General features: G+C 37.6%; 1 pseudogene; it reads left to right on the top strand.

Moving 5' to 3' along the window:
* The window catches only part of LOC129518118 (60S ribosomal protein L35a-like), a 98,958-nt pseudogene that overhangs the window by 20,406 nt on the left and 55,485 nt on the right, over window positions 1-23,067 (top strand).

Below are 23,067 nucleotides of genomic sequence, written 5' to 3'. Positions count from 1 at the left end.
GATGAGATTTAGGTTTTTTTTATTTTTTAATTTTTATTTATTTATGATAGTCACAGAGAGAGAGAGAGAGAGGCAGAGACACAGGCAGAGGGAGAAGCAGGCTCCATGCACCGGGAGCCTGACGTGGGATTCGATCCCGGGTCTCCAGGATCGTGCCCTGGGCCAAAGGCAGGCACCAAACCGCTGTGCCACCCAGGGATCCCGAGATTTAGGTTTTTCAGATTAGATCTTAATTAGGAATTTTGTTAAATGGGAGAGAAGGTACAGCCAATTATGTTTCCATTTTGCTCATGCAGATGTGGCATGGGTCATAATGACCTTCATTATCCTCCAGTGCACAGTAAAGGCACAACTGAAGACCACGATTGCTTCAGCAGCTTGCTTATTCCTGGATATGGCAAAGGTGGTGTGTGCCTGGATCTTGCAGCTTATACGGTGGCCTCCTATGTCAGCTTCTTGATTCACCACCTTCCTGACTGACCCAGAGATAGCAGTTTCCTTGACAGGTTAGTTTTGTGGTGGTATACTGGGAATTCATTCAAGACTCAGTCTAGAGTCTGCTTTTTTGGCCCTCCCACAGTTCCATAAACACTTAATTTTCTGTAGTAAATACCATTTTGTTTTTTCATAGCTAGATAGATTTCTGTTATCTGCCACTTAATTCTGACTGATACACAGCTGGTCCTTTCTTGAATCTGCAGGGACCACTTCCAGACTTCCTGATGCCTGGTGATTGATATGTCTGAAGTAATGCTTGTCTACTGGGTTGTCACTAATAGTATACTTGACAGCTATCTTAAATAAGTGTACACAGTTGTTTCCTCCTTCCTTTACCTTCTCTCCCTGACAAAATACTTGAATTTTTGGAGGGATGGGGAGGAGCAGTGAGAGAGGAAGAGAGAGAATCATAAGCAGGCTCCATGGCCAGCATGGAGCCCAGTGCGGGGCTTCATCTCACCACCCTGAAATCATGAACCGAAATCAAGAGTCAGACGTTAACCAACTGAGCCACCTAGGTGCCTCAAAGTACTTGCTTTTTAAAGCTGATACAATTCTACTGAGGAAGACAAAAGTATATTGCACTCCTTGAAAATTGGTGGCAGGTTAACTTACATTCTTTTTCACTTGGTATATTGATAAACATAATAGGTGAGTCAATTACATCTAAATATTTTTCAAAGACTTTAATTTATCAGTGATTTGGACAGGATGGTCAGTATACCCACTGCCTTAATGTTTGATATAAGGCTTTAACACTTATCCTATAGAATTTAATGGAGATATGGTTTTGCAAATCACCTCCGTCTTTTTCAAATGTTTTATATTTGGGGAGGTTTTGGCTTGTTTCTCCTCTAAATCATTTTTGTGGATTATTAACTACTGTTTTCTTTTTTTTCCATTGGTGACATTTTATTTCTAGATTTGTGTGGTAAGTATACAAATGTTCAGTTTGTCATTATCCCTTGAGTTTCATTTTAGTTGTAATAAAATATACATAATATAAAACTTAACATTTGAGGCACCTGGGTGGCTCAGTCGCTTAAGTGGTGACTCTTGATTTCCACTCCAGTCATGATCTGAGGGTCCTAGGCCCCCTTGAGTTGGGGCTCGGGGTGGAGGAGAACCATGCTCAGCAGGGAGTCTGCTTGAGGATTCTCTTCCTCTCTCTCTGCCCTCCACCCTTGCACACTCACATGCGCTCCCTCTCTCTCTCAAGTAAATACTTTTTAAAAATCTTACCATCTTAACCATTTATAAGTGCAACAGTTCAACAGTGTTAAGTATATTCATATTGTTGTGCAATAGATCTCCAGAAATATTCTATCTTACATAACTGAAACTCTGTACTTGTTAAACAGCTCCCCATTTTCCCCTACCCCCCAAGCCCTGGCAACTACATTCCCCATTTTGCTTCTATGAATTTGACTCTAGGTAGCTTATAAGGGGAATCATGGTATTTGTCCTTTTGTGAGTGGCTAATTTCACTTAGTATATCCTCAAGGTTCATACATGTAGCATATGTCAAAATTTCCTTCCTTTCTAAGGTTTAATAATATTCCATTGGGTGGATAGACCACATTTTGTTTATCCATTCATTCTTTGATAGTCAATTGGATTGCTTCTACCATTTGGCTGTTGTGAATAATGCTTCTGTGAGCATGGATGTGCAAATATCTCTCTGGGCTCTGCTTTAGATTATTTGGAGGAAATACCCAGAAGTGGGATTTCTGGATCATATAATAATTCTGTTTAATTTTGTTAAGAAAATGCCATACTGTTTTCCACAGCAGCTGCATTAAATATATACTTTGAAATTGGCAGTTTTACACATTGCCATTTGGTTTTCTGACCATAATCATAAAATACTGAATTTGTTTAGGGTAGTGAAAGGTATTTGCTTCTGATAATCTATCTATTTCAAATATTCCTTTGAAGTTCTGGCTACTACCAGTTCAATTTCTTTGATAGCCTGTTTCCAGTTTTAATCTGAGCTTTCATTATCAGTGTGTCTGTATTACCCACACTTTTAAACAGCACTGTCTTTCTCATAGCAGTCCTCACTTTAGAGCTATTAGTTCATACTAATTCCTCCCACTGACCTTTTGAATCTTACAGAATGATCAGGGTCTACTTCACCCTCAGACTAGTTTTGTGGATGCCTTATTAACTCTGTAGTTATAGAGAGCTGCTACTCTTTCAGCCTGAGATATTTAGGGTCAAGCTCAGCTTGGTTTATTTTGGCCTTGAGGGACCTTATCTCCAAGACTCACTGCCCTTTAGGACTGTTTTATCATGAATTGCCCCTGGAACCTAAGGTTGTTTTCTTGGTACTTCTCTAACTACCTGATCTGGCTACCTATAAATTTTATACTTCAAGACCCATTGTTTCACAAAAATTATCCCTGTTCTTTTCTAGCTAACTTACTAATTCCTATAGTTGAGTGACTAAAGTAAACCTACTCTCACATGAACATTCACCTACATCTACTGTCCTTTCTAAGCTCTCTAATATGTCAGAGAACTGTTGGGACACCTGGGTGGCTCAGTTGGTTAAGCATTTGCCTCTAGCTCAGGTCCTCATCTCAGGTCATGATATCAGGGTCCTGGGATCGCTTTCCACATTGGGTTCCCTGCACTGGCAAGTCTGCTTCTCCCTCTCTCTGCCTCTCCTCCCCTGCTCATGCATGCGTGCATGCACGCACTCTCTCTGTCTCTCTCATAAATAAATAAATAATCAATCAATCAATCAATCAAATCATTCTTTTAGAGAGAGAGAGAGAGCAGTCCTCTGGGTGAGAGGTGCTTTGAGTTCCATTTCCTTCGTTATAAACAATTGTTAGCATATACTGACTCTCTAGTTCCAGTGGGGCTGGGTGCATCTTGATAAACACATCTGTTCATGTCCAGCTTCATCTTTGGCTTCAATAATAACTTCTTTCATTTGCCACTAAATGTGTTGTTTTACTTGGGATCCCTCTGCTTTACCAGGCTATAACTATTTATTTCATGGGGAGCAGGACAGGACTTCTTCATCCTTGAAGGGGACTCTAGGCTCTTTTAAGTATGTTCCAAGTCTTCCTGACTAGGGAGACTTCCCAAACTTCTAATTTTATTTTACTAATATATTGTGCTTACTTCTTTAGTTTATAGTAACCAAGCCAGAACTCCTTTTCTTCTCTTTGACAAATTCTTTCTAATGATTAGTAACTTGATCAGGGTGTAAGCCTTTACTTCCTACCCCTCAAAATCTTAAAGTCAAGTCAAAAACCTCCAGCAGAATGATGATAATTGTCCTCTATGTTAAGCTGGCTTTCTGCTTTCCATTTTTCTTCCAACTTTTTTGGAATGTGGTAATGTGGACTTATTTAGAAATATCTTTCATGATTCTTTCCCCCCTTTATATAACATGAAAACTTAGAAAACAAATGGCAGGCAGCCCGGGTGGCTCAGCGGTTTAGCACCTGTCTTCAGCCCAGGGCATGATCCTGGAGACCTGGGATCGAGTCCCACGTCGGGCTCCCTGCATGGAGCCTGCTTCTGTCTCTGCCTCTCTCTCTCTCTCTCTCTCTCTCTCACTCTGTCTCATGAATAAATAAATAAGATCTTAAAAAAAGAAATGGCAAGAAACTCATGCTACCTTAGTAACTTCCAAATTTTTTCTCTTTTAGGAAGTGATTTGTTTCCTCCTTTTGCTTTATACCTAGGTAAAAACTACCCTGTGGGTTGCACCAGGTATTACAAACTGACCTAAGTTAATTTAGCTATTCAGCAATTGTTAGTTCTTCTGGCATTTTTCACTAGCTTTTGGAAATTAGAAATAGCTGCTGCTTCATGTTTGCTTCCCCATAATCTTTCTTTCAGATAATATGAAAGCAAATCTTAGATCCAATTTGCCAAAGATACACTTGTCCACAAAAGTAGGCAGAAACAATTATACTACCTGTTTTTGTAGTTTAGAAAGAGTCTAGTTCTCTGCCCTCAGCTGCTCTACTATTACTTGATGGTTGGATAGTTTAGGGAAGAGTCTTACATGAAATAAAGTGACACAGAACCAATGGGACTTTAGACCTTAAGAACTGCATCAAAAGTATTAGGCTGCTGGGCTTGCCAGATTCTTAAACCTTGTTCATGCAAGGACAGTGGGACCTAAGCAATGTCCTAACCACCTACATATCTTGAACATCATTTATTTCACCAATGAAAAAATTATCCCTAACATCCCCTATGCTGATTAGCATGCCCTCAGGGTATGGATATTTATATCCATATTGGTAGTGCTGAATAACCTCCTCTAGAGTGTGAATTCCTGATTAGGGTACATCATAAGCTAACTAACTACCTTTATTGTGTAGATGACAGTTATATTGGATACATTAAAATTTCTGTTACAGAAAATATAAAGCAAGCCATGTAATTAGATAGTAGTCATATGGAAAGAAGAGAAAACAAAAACACCTGAGTTTTTTCCTGCATTACAAGGCAAACTTGTCATGAGCACATAACCTTTATATTGCCTTAGCCTTTCATCCAGTAACTCTTCTACCACTTGATAGCCCTCCTTCATCCCTGAAGACTTTCAGTGTTCTCTTGATCTTCCTCCCTCATCAAAACAGGTATTTAAAAAAGGATTTGATGAACTACAAAATAATGGGTTAATAATAGAGCAGAGAAGGTGGGAGCAAGATCAGAACTTGGGTGCTAAGCACCAAGAGTATTTACATATTTGAAGATGTCTGGGAAGGATATCCTCTTAGTCTTTTTAGGCTGCTAAACAACAGAAATTTATATCTCACCGTTCTGGAAGCTGGAAGTTCAAGAGCAAGGCACCAACATATTTGGTGATGGCCCACTTCCTTGTTCATAAATGGCTGTCTTTTCCCTCTGTCTTCACACAACAGAAGGAACAAGGGAGCTCTCTGGGGTCTCTTCTATAAGGGTAGTTCTATAACCAAATAATAACTTATATGATCTGATCACCCCCCAAAGGCACCTCCAAATACCAGCACATTGGGGATTAGATTTCAACATGTGAATTTGGGGAGTCTACAGCACGTATGTTTTAGACACATGCACACACGCACACATAACATGAACACATACAGTGTCTCATTTAGTATTCACAACTTCTTGCCAGGCAGGTAGCACAATTTCTGTTTTTTGGTTTAGGAAACTGAGGCTCAGAGGGGTTAAGTAACTTGCCCAAGGTTTTCTTCCTGCCTTCACAGTGAGATTTTCTGGGGCTTGCATTTGAACAGTGAACAAAACCTTAGGTCGTAGGAATTCATTTCTCATTGTGATTTTTTCAGGCTTCAGTGAACTTGTGGGAAAAATGATTGTCAAATTAAACAGCTGGTTTCTTTAGTGGTAGGAGATACCAATAAGGAGTTTGCAAGAAAAATCATCCATGTGTACTGAATCTCTTTTAATAGTTTTATCTGTTGTTCTCTCTCTCCTTACACAATCTTCCATATACATTATACATACACATCATATATATACACACATACACAGACACATTTTTCTTACATGTGTAACTAATATTAGTCTACAAGACTGTGGCTAGAATATTTTGAGAGATTTTCTTTTAATTTTTGCAGGGAATTTGCTAAATGCCCTGTAAAATATAAAGCATATAAGGACTAATATTCCCACTGATATCTTTCAATATCAGGGTATTGTTTGCTCCTTTCCTGTAGTTGAGCCATCTTTAAGGTCTTTATATAAATCTTTGTGTTGAAACTGTCAGCCTTTTATGACCAAAACTGATTGCAAGTAAGTTTTACATTGACTTTTATACAATAATTATCTTGTGTAGGTTATTTATTCACAGCTTTCTATTTCACCTTTTTTCCTCATTTGGTCAATTGGCAAAAATCCTCCTCTCCCGTATTAAAGTGCTCATTGAACACATACTATAAGCTGTTATTTCATGGTGATTATCACTGATGTAATAGTTATTAACAAAATGTCAGCATTTTGTACCTTCATTAGTCTGAGGATTACCGTGTGTTCTCTTATATAAACAGGGCAACCATGAACTTTGCCTATTATCTGTTACTGTCAGATGTTAAAAGATATTATAGATAAAGAATGGAACCTTTATTTACGATGGTATCACATGTTTATGCATTGAAGTGCTCTATTCCTGACACATATACAGAATAAATAAGAGATAAAAGAGAAAAATTAAAACTATATAGATGTGCTCAATAATAAGTATTTCTCTGTAAGTGAAGCTGAACCAAGCATCTGGTTTTGAAGTGGGCTGGGGTGTACAGATTTCTTTTCTCTTGGGGTAAAAAGCTTTAAATTACATGTGTCTTAATTGATGTGGGGGACCAAGTCAAGACTTGTTGCTTTGTGGAAATAACAGAAACCACACAAATGAGAATAAGCAGAGGGCATTTTTGTTCCAGAGCTTACTATAGCTGGAAAGTCAGCCATCATCACTTGCATTTGGCAGAAATCCAAAGGCAGTCAAGGGAGTGGGAAAGCTTTATAGTAGAAAAAAGGGAAGACTTCAGGTATGTTTTGATTAGAGTTTCTTGGCATAGAGAAGCTGGAAGTGGGCTAACTAGAATTAGGACATACTATATAATTGGTTTGGAAAATATATTTGGCTTTTTCTTTTTAGTCCTGTGCATAGACTTTTGATAATGATTTTTTAAAATCCTAGGAAATTAATTCTGCTACCTGAAGTAATCAGGCTCCCATGAATAATTTTAGGTCTCCTATCGTTAATCAATGTGGATTTGGAACTAGGAAATAGACTTCTTTATAACTTTAATTGGTCTATCAGTATTTCTTTCCATTAGTAAAAATAAATGTAGCTTAAAAGCAAGTTTTAGAAAAGGAATACAATGGGGATTCCCCAGTTTTTCTCCAGAATATTAATTTTCATTCTCATGGCATTTTTACTGAAATATGTTTAGAACAGTAAAGAAAATCACTTATAATTTTTATAACTAGTAAGTGGTAACGATTTTGTTTTCTAGAAAATAATCACAAAACACTTACTAAAAATAGCCCCAAGGGTATTTAAAGTTGGGAAGGTTTATTTTAGTGGATAGTGCCACACACTTTCCTGTAAATAACCTGTAAGACTCTCAGGTCTTCATAGGGATTTATCCTACAGAAGAACTGTGTGACACAGAAATGCCAAGAGCTTATTTGGTTGTTTTTTCCCCACCTTCTGCATGCCTGTGATCAGAAGAGGTCAGAGTACTTATTGAAGAGTTGCAGTCATGAATCCAATAGCAAGAATATTAGACACATTACCACAACAATGCTATGATTTTATTGAAATATTATTTTGAAGTAATAAATTTAGTATTAGTAAAGTTTTAAATCCATCTAAAAATGAATGCAGTCCATCCAGTTCTTGGTATTTATCCTGATAAGCCATGTACTTTCTTTCATTTCAAATGGTTCTCAGCTGTTAGGTTTTGTCTTCACTTGACCTATCCAAATGACAAAGTGTTTCTAACCAATTAGCACTTTTAGTTTTCCTCAGATATTCTCTTCATTGTTTTCTACCTTTCATAAGATGATATCAACTATCCATTTTTCTCTTTTATTATTAATGAACCATTTATAAATTTAGATCCTTTTAATACTTGTATTCTTTTTTTTCTTACTTTTACTGGACTAATTCCTCAGTTTTACCTACTCTTTATTAAAGATTGATTTATTTATTTGAGAGAGTGAGAGAGTACATGCATGTGAGCAGGGAGTGGGGACAGAGAGAGAAGAGGAGAGAGTGAATCCCAAGCACACTCCACACTGAGCACAGAGCTGCACGTGCGGCTCAGTCCCCTGACCCTGAGATCATGACTTGAACTGAAATCAAGAGTCGGACGCTTAAGCAACTGAGCCACCCAGGTGTCCCAGTTTTTGCCTACTTTTAGAGACTTTGTGGCATGGAACAATGTTGACCAATCAAATCTCAATCTATAAATTTTAGTCCTACTTAAAATTCATCTTGAATCTTTTGAAAAAAAAAACTTGTGGTACTTAGAATACAATAATGATATGTCATTTTATACCTGTTACCCTTGCAAAAATTATAAAGCAGCATAATACTAATTATTGACAGAAATATATAAATATGGGATCCCTCAAGCATTTCTGATGTGAAGGTCATTTATTGTCATTCTATAAAGCAATCTGGCATAATTTACTAGGGTCCCCCATTCCTCTGCCATCTTCCTCCCCAATATGGCTAATTTGAATTAAGTCTAATCTAATATAGAAATTCAGCTTCTGGTTATGTATCCCAAAGTATTTCTCACACAGGGTATTCAAGACAACTCACCACTATACTTTTTATATCAGTGGGGAATTTGAAGCAATTTGGATATTTATCAGTAGAAGAATGAATAGGGCCTTGTATCTCTGTATCTCCCAGGTATTGTCTGTAGATTGGCCCCTGGAAGGGTGTAACCCTGGGCAAAGTAATTCCATGAAACTGAGGGAAATTTTCTGTAGGGGAAGCAATTATTAGCCTTTAGCAGTTTATATTCCTAGTAACTGGGAAATGAGTGCACTGGCTCTGAAGACGGGATTTGGGTAGAACACTTTAGTATCCATTACACTGTACTTTGAAAACATGACCCAAATGCAACCACTTTTCACCAGGTCCCCTATTACTGTCCTGTCTTAATCCATCATCATATCTCACCTGGCTTATTGCCATAGCCTTCTTAAGTGGTCTTTCAGCTTACATCCTTGTACCTTTGCTATTTTTTCTCCCCACAATATTTTGAAATATCTTTCTAAAATATGTAAGTACATGCCATCTTTCAACCCAGAGATCATCAATAGCTTCCTACTACATCTTGATCTTTGTTGGTCTGGCTTCTATTTATTTCTCTGACCTCATCCCCTATATCTCTTTCTCTTATTTATTCTACTCTAGTTCTTTACTGTTCCTCAAGCATCCTAAGCACACTCACTTATCATGTTTCTGTATGTAGTTTTCTTTTAGCTGAAATGTTCTTCACAGTATCTACTTGGTTCACTTTGTTTTCATCAGACATCTGTCATTCTGCCAGGGACAACTTTAATGACCAACATATATAAAATAGCATTCTATTGGGGGATCCCTGGGTGGCTCAGCGGTTTGGCGCCTGCCCTTGGCCCAGGGCGCGATCCTGGAGTCCCAGGATCGAGTCCCACATCAGGTTCCTGGCATGGAGCCTGCTTCTCCCTCCTCCTGTGTCTCTGCTTCTCCTCCCTCTCTCTCTCTCTCTCTCTCTCTCTCTCTCTCTCTCTATGTCTATCATAATAATAAATAAATAAATAAATAAATAATAAATCTTTAAAAAATAAAATAAAAGCATTTAAAAAATAGCATTCTATCATTCCCCCATCTTTTTAACTTGTTTTTTTCCTACACAGTATTTATCACCATCTGACAATCTATTTTTATTGGTTTATTTTCTCTCCAGTCATTAGAATGTAAAGTCCATGGAGTCAAGAACTTTATCTTGTTCTTGGCTGTGTCTTCATTGCCTAACCAATGGTAGATAGATGCTCAGAAATTCTTTACGAATAGAATGAATCAAACTGCACTATGTTAGTTTGCTCTGGCTGCTATAACAAAGTACTGTAAATTGGTTGGCTTAACCATATAAATTTATTGTCTCACAGTTCTGAAGACTAACGATCTGAGATAAGGGTATCAGCAGGGTTGGTTTCTTCTGAGGGTTGTGAGTGAAAATCTCTTCTCTCCTAGCTTCTGGTAGTTATCTGGCAATCTTTGGTATTCATTGGTTTGTAGATGGTATTCCCTCTGTGTCTTCACATTATCTTTTCTCTATTTGTATCTCTTTCTCTTTACATTTATGTTCTTTTTGTAAGGACACCAGTCATTTTGGATTAGGGCCAATGTACTTCAATAATACCTCATCTTAATTTATTGTTATATCTGCAATAACCCTATTTCAAAATAGGGTTAGATTCTGAGACTCTGGGGTTTAGGACTTCAACATAGACTTTTGTGGAGCACAATTCAACCTATAACACTTACTAACCAAAAGCTTCTTGAAAAACAGCTTGCGAAGGTATGTACACTTCTGGCTATAAAATACTGGATGTGTTTCCTAGGTTGTAAAGCATAGGTTTGCAGCAAGGTGGAGGCTAGGATCAGGTACAGGAAGGATTGATTCTAGAAGGATGAAACCCTCTACTTTTTTACTCTTCTACTTCCAAGTATAAGTCTTTTTGGTATATGCTGCTAAGTCCAGGAACTTTACTACCTACTTCCCTCCCCATAAATATTAAGTTTGCAGATGTGTTTAAATAAAGGCTCTAGAGACAGGAGGATTATCCTGGATTACCCAGGTAGGCCCTTAATACAACCACATGTATCCTTATAAAACATAGGCAGAGGGATATTTGATGACAGACAGAAGAAGAAAAGGAAAGGTAACATGGAAATAGAGATTGAGTGATGTGGGCACAAAGCCAAAGAGTACTGGTAGCCAAGAGAAACTGGAAACGATAAGTAAATTCTCCAGTACATACTTCAAAGGGAACATGGCCCTCCCAACACCTTGATTCCATTCTAGTGATACTGACTTCAGACTTTTGGTCCCCAGAATTGTGAGAGATTAAAGTTTTGTTGTTTTAAGCCACCACTTTTGTGGTAATTTGTTATAAGAGGCACAGGAAACTAATTTACATTGTTTAATAATACCAAATAAGGATGATATCTACCTCAGAGTATCATAGTGAATATTAAATCAGGTAATATATTTATAAGTTTTTAACAGAGCCAGGAATATACTAGATATTTCATATATGGTAACTGTCTTTATAATGGTAAATATCTTTATAATAACTGCTATTATTAAAACTGGCCCTGATGACTTAGGGACTTTTTTTTAAGAAAGGAATTTGGGTTTTAAGGTAAATATCATGATTGGAATTGACTGGTCTGGAGGTGAGGGAAAGGAGAGTGGAGTGAAGAGTTGGACCTGGGATGGACTTGCTCCTGATTTTGACTAGAAAGTGGCATCTGTGGTAGTTCATGGTTTTCCCTACTTCATGATCAGTCCTTTATTCTCAGTCCTGTCCTACTTCAGCTCTGGGCAAGGTAAAGAAGAAAGTGAAAAGTAGAGGAGATAAAGAGTTTTTCTAGGAAATATCCAAGTATATGAAGACATAGAGAATTTTGCCTAAAGGCTGAATACCCCTGGATAGTTAATATATGTAAGGCTGTATAGAATTTAGTCACATGGTAGCCAGGACTTAGGGGAAGCATAGGTTTTTTTTTTCCTTGACAAACAAATGTGTTCAGCTGTTGACTAAAACAATTATTTTTGCTGTGCTACCTTTCTGTGGATTCGATTTATCTGTGTTTCATCTTGGGATTCTATAGTAAACTTACTATATGAATAGTCCACAGGATTTATAATTTTATGGCAAAATTTCTGCTTGTCTATTTTTGTCTGTGGATTAATTGCTATAAAATTATAGCATTCTTCTGTAAAGGCTGGAAATTTGACACCTGTTGTACCACCAAGGGAAAAAAATCATATTTTCCATAATACCTTGTTTTTGGCAAATAAATACTATACCAAAACTTATAAATGATGTAAAATACTGTATAGCAACCTAGTTGCCAAAATTTGAATTGAATAGATAGCTGAATTAGCAGGCTGTAATTGTGTCTTGTGGAGAGAAGGCTTTTCAGTATCCAGTAAGTTGACTCTCTTGTGAATCTTATCCTTCTTCTACCATATTGGAATGGGAGCTCATAGAGCTGTACATATCTGAAACAAAATGAGGAAACTGAATTCAAAATAAGATGACATAATGAGATCCAGTGACATAGAACATTTATGAGACCATTTCTCAAATTCCTTGTCTTTCCATATTTTAGAATGAGGTCATCAAAACAGTGAGCTATAAGTCACGAGACCTAAATTATTCTCTCCAGATATGCAGTTAGATAACTAGGTGACATTAGACAAATTATTTTGCTCTGACAAACCTCAGCTTCCCAATTTTAAAGTGACATGGTAGGCTAAACCATCTCCAGTAGTGCTTTCAAGAGCCAACATTCTATAATTCTGTATTAATTGGATTTTAGGTCTCATTTCAGAAAAGTACTTTGACTTCTGAAGTGTAAATTGGTGCATACTGGGGTGAAACTAGAAGATTTAATGGATTCCAATTTCCCATGATAACTATTTCCATGTTTTCCAAAATTTCATATCCAGCAACCTAATTCCCTGCTGCCTTGTTGTTTCATTTGTACTATAGCATGTGGTCATTAGTTGTCTTAATTCAGGCTGCTATAACAAATTACCATAGACTGGTGACTTAAACAACAAGCGTCTATTTCTTAACAGTTATGGATGCTGAGAAGTCCCAAGATCAGGGTGCTGGCAGATCCAGTTAAGGACGCACCTCCTGGTTTACAGGTGGCTGTCTTCTATTTGTATCCTCATATCTTAGAGAGCAATGAGAGAAATCTTGCATTTCTTCCTCTTGTTTAAGGGCATTCATTTTGAAGGCTCTACCCTCATGACCTAATTACCTCCCAAAGGCCCCACCTCCAAATACCATGACATTAGGAATTAGGCTTCCATACATGAATTTTGTGAGGGCATAGACATTCAGTCTGTAGCAGTTGTACTTGGCAGTCAATTAGAGTCATAGCACAGTCATCATAGGACACTTTCAGCCCATACCAAGGTGTTTATGGTAGAGTCCCTTTCCATACTCTTGGTAATTTCTTACCATAGTAAAATGTATCATAGAACTAAATAAATCTAACTGGTCTCTCCCAGGATAGATCTTTAACTTAATCACATCTGAAAAGACCTTTTTCTGAATAAGATAACACATATAGAACCATGGATAAGGAACTGATATCTTTTGGGATCATTTTCCAGACTACTACAGCAGATACCTGTATTCATTTTTCTTATCTCTTTTTTTTAAAGATCATTTATTTATTTATTCATGAGAAACACACACAGAGAGAGAGAGAGAGGCAGAGACACAGGCAGAGGGAGAAGCAGGCTCCATGCAGGGAGCCCGACATGAGACTCGATCCTGGGCCTCCAGGATCACACCCTGGGCCGAAGGCGGCACCCGGGCTGCCCTCTTATCTCTTTCTTAAGTGGTTCTTCTACTTGATATTTCTCTAAGATCTTCTCAGACATGAAAGTCATATGCCAGGCAATACGGTTTAGCAGAATTTCCCCTTACCTATTTAAGCTTCTTTTTCTATAAAATTAAGTTTGATCTCCAAGTACATCTCTAGCTTCTATATTCTTGGATTTGGTTGTGATATCAACTATACAGCTAGATCTAGATATCTGAAGTTCAGTGAAGAGGTCTAGGCTAGAGATATATATTTGTAGTCTTTGGCACATGGAATAGGATAGGTTAGATACATACAGTCATTTCTAAAAGACTCAGAATCCAGGTGGTGAGCTGTAAGGAAGACTACTGGTGACCTAGTGTTGTGCTTGCCATTGTGAAACAGGAGAGAGAGGCTGTGTAAACTGGCAGCTCTGTGTTGGTAAACATTGATGCTTCTCCCTCTTTCTCTGCCCCTCTACCTCCCCAGGCTATTCTCATTCTCTCTCTCTCTCTCTCTCTCTCTCTCTCTCTCTCCCCATAAATAAATAAATAAATAAATAAATAAATAAATAAATAAATCTTTAAAACAAAAAGAGTTAGAGCTAAAATAAATTTGACTTTATTCATATTTAAGGAGGATAAAATTTGGACACTTGAGTTACATTTTAAGGATGTAATTAAAGACCTTTTTATTGAACAGAAGAATGCATGGGGGTTCTAAAGGGCTAACTATAGATGGGATATCATTAATGAAATACACCCCACATCTAATATATACTTGGTGAAAATTCTGATATTTGAGAATGAAGAAAGACTCCTGCAGGCATCTAAGCAAAAAATCAGGTTACTTGCAGGTTGGAAAAAAGTCAGGATATATGCTTCTTGGAGAAAAATGTTTGAAGAAATAAACTAGCTAAATGAGAAATGATAAATATAGGGGTTTAGATCTAAATTAATATGCAAATATGGTTATAAAACAATGAAAATATAATGCTTGAAAGAGAAAAAAGATAATGGGAAAATAATATAATAATATAATAATACTCTAACTGGGACAGAATTTCCAGATTAGAGCAAGAAAAACTGGGAAGTATAAGATCTTGGTGGGGAGGGGATTGCTGAAAAATGAATGTGCTAATTTCCTCAACTTACCTAGAGAAATCATTAGAAGTACCTTTTTATTAATTTTTATAATTAGAGAAGTAGAGGCTTAAATATGCATTTCAAAGGCTAAAATAAGAGCTAGTTGAACTAAAAGGTTGCTGTCTACCTTCTAAATTAATTGAGGGATATAGAGAACTGTAAAAGAAAACATACCATACAAGCAAAAGGTTGAAGACAAAAGAATGAGCAGGAAAGCACTAAAAAACAGGAAATACTTGATAATACAATATACACTATATACATTCACTAATTAAAATTACAATTTATTAGGCTAGGTCAGGATATAAAATCCAGCTACATGCTATTTACAAAAGCATACTCCCAAATAAAGTGATTAATGAAGATTAAAAGTATAAAGTTGGATATTTAATTCAAAATGAGTTACTGGATTTGCTATATTGATATCAGATACAACAGACTCATCTGACAAGTAGAAAACATCCTTTCTTCTCAAGCAACCATAGAATCTTGGCAAAATTGATCATTTATTAAGCCACAAAACTGGTAAGTTACAAATACGAATAGTATAGACTACATTCTTGTCAGCAAACCAATAAACTATGAAAATGACAAATTTTAAAGGCATTCCTAGGAAAATCAAGACAAGAAAATCAAAAGTCTAATACAGACCATTTATAAAAAATAATGTTGATATCCGTACATATACGAATTATAGGATGTGGTCAAAGCTATATCAGAGGCTGTGTTAGGAGAGTTCACCAAAGTCATTTGACCTCAGAATCTCTATCATCATATTTCAAGAGCCTAACAAGAATTTTCTTGTTACTTTGGCACTTTCTGCTCTTGCACCGGCTAGTGCAGAGATGACCCCGTGTCACATCTTGCCTGACTGCTTGTTGCTGTAATTGCTGTTCTTGGTGTAGGTGCCACTGACGCTAGCGCAATTGCTGCTATAGGCATTACTGGCACTGCTGAATATGGTGGCTGACAGGAAGCAGAGTTCTCCTCTGGCCCTACTCCGTTCATTAGCTGCCACCTGGGGGATGCTCTCTTGTTTATTGGTTGTTTTTGCTACTGTGAACAGCTGCTGTACAGAGAGACAGATTAACCTATGCCGGGAACGTTTTAGCCCCCCTACCAATCTATCTTCCACACTGCTGCCAGGATGATCTCAATCTAAGCATGTCATTTCCTGGTTTAGCACTCTTCCTTGGTCTCTCATCCCCTGCAGAATAAAATCCAAACCTCTGCACTAAGCATACAGGGTTTAACATGTTACAATATTTTGCATAATTTTCTCTATCCATTCTCTATCCAGTGTCTCCATCCCTGCCTCCCAGTCCCCCAACCTACAAAAAACTCTTTGCTTTAGCTCTGCCAAAATACTTTTTTTAAAAAAAACCTCTGCTTGGAATGATTGATGCTTTAATTATTATGCAGAGATTAGCATATTAAGTTACAAGAAATCTGGGGGAAATATTTGTCAGGAACATGACTAAGAGTTAATACCCTAATATAGAAAGAGTTGTTACAAATTAGTAGGGAACACAAGAGAAACCACAGTAGAAAAATGGATAAAAAAAGCATGAAAGATAATTAACAGATGTGACAACAAATTATTGATAAGCAGCCAGGATATAAAGAAAAATAATTTCATGAATAGTTAAATACAAATTAAAATAGCATGTTTCACTTCATTTCAAATAACAATTTAAAAAATAATAAAATGTCTTATTCTAGCAAAATCAGTGTTTCAGAGTACTTTTCTTTCTACTGTCAGAAAATTATCTTGAAGAAGGAGCACCTTTTACTACTGTATGTCAAGGTACTATATTTGCTAGTGGCTGCCATATGCATAGCACTTCCATTATGCCCGGTAATGTTCTTAGGAACTTTACATGTGTTCATTCCTTTAATCTTCAGAACAAACCCTTTGAGGCCAACATCATAATTTTCTGTATTTTATATTTGAAGAACGTGTGCCTGCAGAGAGGTTAAGTGACTTGTAAAAGATCAAACAGCTAATAAAAGGTGGGGCCAAAGTTGAACTCTCAAAGCCTGACTGTAATGTCTTCCCTTTTAACCACTGTGCATACTGCCTCATGTTTGTAGTTTTGAGAATGTGTGTATACGTTTTCATTATATCTCATAGATACAGACAAGTTATATCCATTGCCACCATTTATATAACAATTACATACCAAACATTGGACTAAGCATTTTATAACAATCATATGAGGTAGACATTGTTAATTCCATTATGCATTTGAGGAAAACGAGGCCTAAAGAGTTTATATAGCATGTCCATGGTCATTCATATAGCCAGTGGCAAAGCCAGGATTTGAATAAGGTTGTGTTATACTCCAAGACTTCATGCTTTTCAGTGCTGTGTCACGCTAGTGCAAAAATATTGACATATATATACAAATATTTGTAAATCGGATCACATTGCTTCTCTAATCCAACCCTTTACTTCTTACCATACTTGGAATTAAACCCAAACTTACCTCTATGGCCTGTAGAGCCCTTCATGTCCTGGCTCCTGCCTTCCTCTCCGTCCTCCTCTCTTGCTACTCTTCTCTTAGCTGCACTCCAGCCATACATACCTCTTGCTCCATTCTAAGCACACCAGGTGCACATCACCTTCAGGACAATGCATGTGCTTTCTCCTTTGCCTTGATTGCTTTTGCCCCAGATATTTGCATGACTAACTCCACTTCCTTCAGGCTCCACTCTTTCGCAGACTCCCATATCTAAAATTGTGGCCTTCAGCACACTCTCTGCTCCTATTTGTCTTTATTCACAGTATGTATCACAACCAGATGTTACATTATTAACTTACTTGTTTGTTGTCTATATTCCTCATCGGACTGTAAGTCTGAGGAAGCCAACTGCTTTGTTTTTTTTTGTTTTTGTTTTTTTTTTATAAATTAATTTTTATTGGTGTTCAATTTACCAACATACAGAATAACACCCAGTGCTCATCCCGTCAAGTGTCCCCCTCCGTGCCCGTCACCCATTCACCCCCACCCCCCGCCCTCCTCCCCTTCCACCACCCCTAGTTCATTTCCCAGAGTTAGAAGTCTTTATGTTCTGTGTCCCTTTCTGATATCTCCCACACATTTCTTCTCCCTTCCCTTATATTCCCCTTCACTATTATTCATATTCCCCAAATGAGTGAGAACATACACTGTTTGTCCTTCTCCGATTGACTTACTTCACTCAGCATAATACCAACTTTGTTCACTATTGTGTCCTTGGAGTCTAGATTAGAAGTTAGCCTTTTTCTCATGTGCATGTTGGCCATGTCTATGTCTTCCTCTGTGAGATTTCTCTTCATGTCTTTTGCCCATTTCATGATTGGATTGTTTGTTTCTTTGGTGTTGAGTTTAAGAAGTTCTTTATAGATTTTGGAAACTAGCCCTTTATCTGATATGTTATTTGCAAATATCTTCTCCCATTCTGTAGGTTGTCTTTGAGTTTTGTTGACTGTATCCTTTGCTGTGCAAAAGCTTCTTATCTTGATGAAGTCCCAATAGTTCATTTTTGCTTTTGTTTCTTTTGCTTTCGTGGATGTATCTTGCAAGAAGTTACTGTGGCCAAGTTCAAAAAGGGTGTTGCCTGTGTTCTCCTCTAGGATTTTGATGGAGTCTTGTCTCACATTTAAATCTTTCATCCATTTTGAGTTTATCTTTGTGTATGGTGCAAGAGAGTGGTCTAGTTTCATTCTTCTGCATGTGGATGACCAATTTTCCCAGCACCATTTATTGAAGAGACTGTCTTTCTTCCAGTGGATCGTCTTTCCTCCTTTGTCGAATATTAGTTGACCATAAAGTTCAGGGTCCATTTCTGGGTTCTCTATTCTGTTCCATTGGTCTATGTGTCTGTTTTTGTGCCAGTACCACACTGTCTTGATGACCACAGCTTTGTAGTACAACCTGAAATCTGGCATTGTGATGCCCCCAGCTATGGTTTTCTTTTTTAAAATTCCCTCTGCATCACTTGCCATCAGGGAAATACAAATCAAAACCACAATGAGATACCACCTCACACCAGTGAGAATGGGGAAAATTAACAAGGCAGGAAACAACAAATGTTGGAGAGGATGCGGAGAAAGGGGAACCCTCTTACACTGTTGGTGGGAATGTGAACTGGTGCAGCCACTCTGGAAAACTGTGTGGAGGTTCCTCAAAGAATTAAAAATAGACCTGCCCTACGACCCAGCAATTGCACTGCTGGGGATTTACCCCAAAGATTCAGATGCAATGAAACGCCGGGACACCTGCACCCCGATGTTTCTAGCAGCCATGTCCACAATAGCCAAACTGTGGAAGGAGCCTCGGTGCCCATTGAAAGATGAATGGATAAAGAAGATGTGGTTTATGTATACAATGGAATATTACTCAGCCATTAGAAACGACAAATACCCACCATTTGCTTCAACGTGGATGGAACTGGAGGGTATTATGCTGAGTGAAGTAAGTCAATCGGAGAAGGACAAACAGTGTATGTTCTCATTCATTTGGGGAATATGAATAATAGTGAAGGGGAATATAAGGGAAGGGAGAAGAAATGTGTGGGAGATATCAGAAAGGGACACAGAACATAAAGATTTCTAACTCTGGGAAATGAACTAGGGATGGTGGAAGGGGAGGAGGGCGGGGGGTGGGGGCGAATGGGTGACGGGCACGGAGGGGGACACTTGACGGGATGGGCACTGGGTGTTATTCTGTATGTTGGTAAATTGAACACCAATAAAAATTAATTTATAATAAAAAAAAGAAGTTAGCCTTTTTCTTTAATAGAGCCTGATATTAAATAATTTAAGCTTTGCAAGCCGTACAGTCTCTGCCACAATTACTTTTCCATAGTAGCAAAAACAGTCATGGACAATATATAAATCAATGAGTATGAAAATGAGAAGGTTGTGTTTCAGTAAAACTTTATTTACAAAAATAGGGGACTCCTGGGTGGCTCAGTCAGTTAAGCATCTGCCTTTGGCTCAGATCATGATCCCAAGGTCCTGGGTTTGAGCCCTGAATTAAGCTCCCTGCTCAGTGGGAAGTCTCTTTCTCCCTCTCCTGCTGCCCCTCCCCCTCCTTGTGCTCACTCTCATTCTCTTTCCCCTCTCTCTCTCAAATAAATAATCAAAGTCTTTAGAAAAAGCAAAATAAAACTTTATTTACAAAATAGGTGGCAGGTTGGATTTGACATACAGGCCATAGTTTGCCAACACCTGGTCTAGAACATTAGCTGGTTGGTACTCAATACATACTTCTTGAATGAATTTATATGTCTATAATACATGTGCACACAGACAAATAGATCTCTATACACATTCACACGTGAGTTTGCATGTATGTGTGTGAATCTAAAGGATACTGGAAGGAATCAAATAAAAATATCTTAGTAGTTATCCCTAGTGGCAGGATTATGGCTTTTTAAATTTAAAATTTCTATATATTTTCTTCATTCTCTAAATTTGTAATGAATATGCATTAGTCTTTTAAATTTTTTTCTTGAAGTATGATATAAATACAGAAAAATATACAGTGCATAATTGTACATCTCAAAGAAGTTTTAGAAGTGGAACACATTTGCATAACAAGCACCCAGCTAAAGATTCAGCAGATCATCAGTATCCTAGGACCCCCTTTCAGTCACTTATGCACACTATCCTGACTTCTAACAGTATGGATTAGTTTGCCTGTCTTTTTATTTACATAGCTATAATCGTATAGCATGCAGTCTTTTGTGTTTGACTTCTTTTGCTCAACATTATGTCTCTGAGAGGTATCCAGACTAAGGTGTGTAATTGTGCTTCACTCTTTCCTTATTTCTCTATAGCATTCCATTGTTTGAATTTATACCACGTGTTGCTTATATTTGTGTTTGTCTTTTTCATATTTTACCTTTCTCTCTGTACTATACAGGAATCCAGAATCTCTCCCTTCATAATTATTTTTTTTAAAGATTTATTTATTTATTTATTTATTTATTTATTTATTTATTTATTATAGACAGAGAGAGAGAGAGAGAGAGAGAGAGAGAGGCAGAGACACAGGCAGAGGGAGAAGCAGGCTCCATGCAGGGAGCCTGATGTGGGACTCGATCCTGGGACTCCAGGATCGCACCCTGAGACAAAGGCAGGTGCTAAACCGCTGAGCCACCCAGGGATCCCCTCCCTTCATAATTCTTAAGTTCAAATGTTTGTTTGTTTGTTTTTATTTTAGAGGGACAGAGAGAGAGAGCGCTTCTGTGAGTGTGCATGTGCAGGGGTCAGGGAGGGGAAGAGGGAGAGAGAGAATCTTAAGCAGGCCTGAGGTGGGCTCTATCTCATGACCTGAACCCAAATCAAGAGTCTAATGCTTTAACTGACTGAGCCATCCAAGCACCCCTCAAGTTCAAATGTTTTTTTTTTTTAATTTTTATTTATTTATGATAGGCACACAGTGAGAGAGAGAGAGAGAGAGAGAGAGAGAGAGAGAGAGAGGCAGAGACATAGGCAGAGGGTGAAGCAGGCTCCATGCACCGGGAGCCCGACATGGGATTCGATCCCGGGTCTCCAGGATCGCGCCCCGGGCCAAAGGCAGGCGCTAAACCGCTGCGCCATCCAGGGATCCCTCAAATGTTTTTATAGGACTAAAGACAAATACCCTAAAGTAAGTATCTTTCATAAAAGCCAAAGTGTATTCAAAATAGCAATGAAGAGAGGCAGATGGGGAAGTGGAGAGAGTGTATTTGAGATGAAAACCTCCCCTAAATTTAGGGAGAGGGATTAGCCTGTTAGAGCTGGGGGTTGCACACAACTTAGTTACAGAGCCCTGGGGGAAATAGTTGGAACAATTAGGGAGACTGGACCCAAGGACTATGTTTTTATCTCAGCATGGGAAGGACATAAAAAGGATTTGGACATAAAAAGGACCACTGTGGGCATAAAAATGATGGCAACTGTGGTTTTGCCCATTTTAGAGGCATCACAAAAGAATCCTGTGTTCTGGTTAAGCTCTAAGAAGATAGATGTTCCCAGGAAAGAAGGAAATTAAATTTCTTAGCAGTCTGACAATATGGGAGATCCAAGTGAAGTGAGATCTAATTTGATCTAAAAAAAAATTCTTCTGGTTCCTTTTTCTACAAATTTAAGTACTTCCTAAGTCTTTAGAACAATGAACCCATTTTTATTTTGAAATTATCTGCTTTAAAAACCAAGGTTAGCTGTTTAGTTTTCTGGTAGGTATGAATCTGAGGTTTGGGAATAAGAGTACATAGCATCATGAAGATGTAAAATTCCTTTCTGTCTTCTTTGAGATGTGATGTTCTCCCTTGTTTCCCAAGATAAAATACGAAAGACCAGTGAGATCCCTCCCCATCTCTTTCCAGTCACTCAGTTGGAAATTCTGTAAAGATACTGGTAATGGTGTGTCAGTTGTAGTTTTTCAGGCTGTTAATTTGTACTTGTTCATATTTTTTCCTTGTTACTTTTCTAGATAACTAGGAGAGGCTACCTCTTGATTTGTTTGCCAGACATCATTTTGAACTAAACCTGACCTAGATTTCTTGGCTCCTTGCTTTAAGTCTCTCATGTTACCGTTTCCTTGGAAATAGACCTTTTCTAGCAAAACAGGTGCTCATACCATCCATGTTAGTTTTTTAGGTTCTCTTAGACAGTGATGGATTGGAAAAAAATAAAGAGGTACTCAGAAGGGATCTTATATCCTCAAATGTTTTAATATCAAACACAAAGAATGGAAATAAATTAGCTAATTATTTAACTCAAGAAACTGAAAATGTAGCAAAAAAGATAAATCTAGGGAAGGCACAAAAAAAGATATTAAATGGAGAATAAAATAATAACAGTTCTTCAGCAGATTGGTTAAATGAATACAAGAACTGTTTTTTTGGAAATGACGGACTAAAATCTCTAGTAACTCTAATTCAAAAAAATAAAGTGAGAACAACTCCAGGAATAGAAATTAATAAGGTGTCAGATCTCCCCAAATTAACTACAGATTTTATGTAATTCCAATTAAAATTCCAACAGTATTTTTAAAACTTGACAAAATGATTTCGAAATCCTCTAAAAATATTCATGTGAAATTAGCCAATAAAACCATAAAATTGAACAGTAACAAATGATGACTTATATTAGCAGAAATTTAAAAATAACTTAGTAATAAAACAATCCTGAAGGTTTGGTGCTAGGGTAAGGAAGGCAGAGAATTGACCTGAAAAGAGTAACATAAAGACCCAAGTATGTATGAGGGTTTCATCTAGAAGAAGGTAGCATTTTTTTATTGTTTTGATGGATTATTTCAATGGTCTTGAGGTTATTCTCTAACC

The sequence above is a fragment of the Nyctereutes procyonoides genome, unplaced genomic scaffold (assembly GCF_905146905.1).
Source record: "Nyctereutes procyonoides isolate TBG_1078 unplaced genomic scaffold, NYPRO_anot_genome, whole genome shotgun sequence".
NCBI lineage: Eukaryota > Metazoa > Chordata > Mammalia > Carnivora > Canidae > Nyctereutes > Nyctereutes procyonoides.
This window is presented reverse-complemented; position numbering and strand designations above follow the sequence as displayed.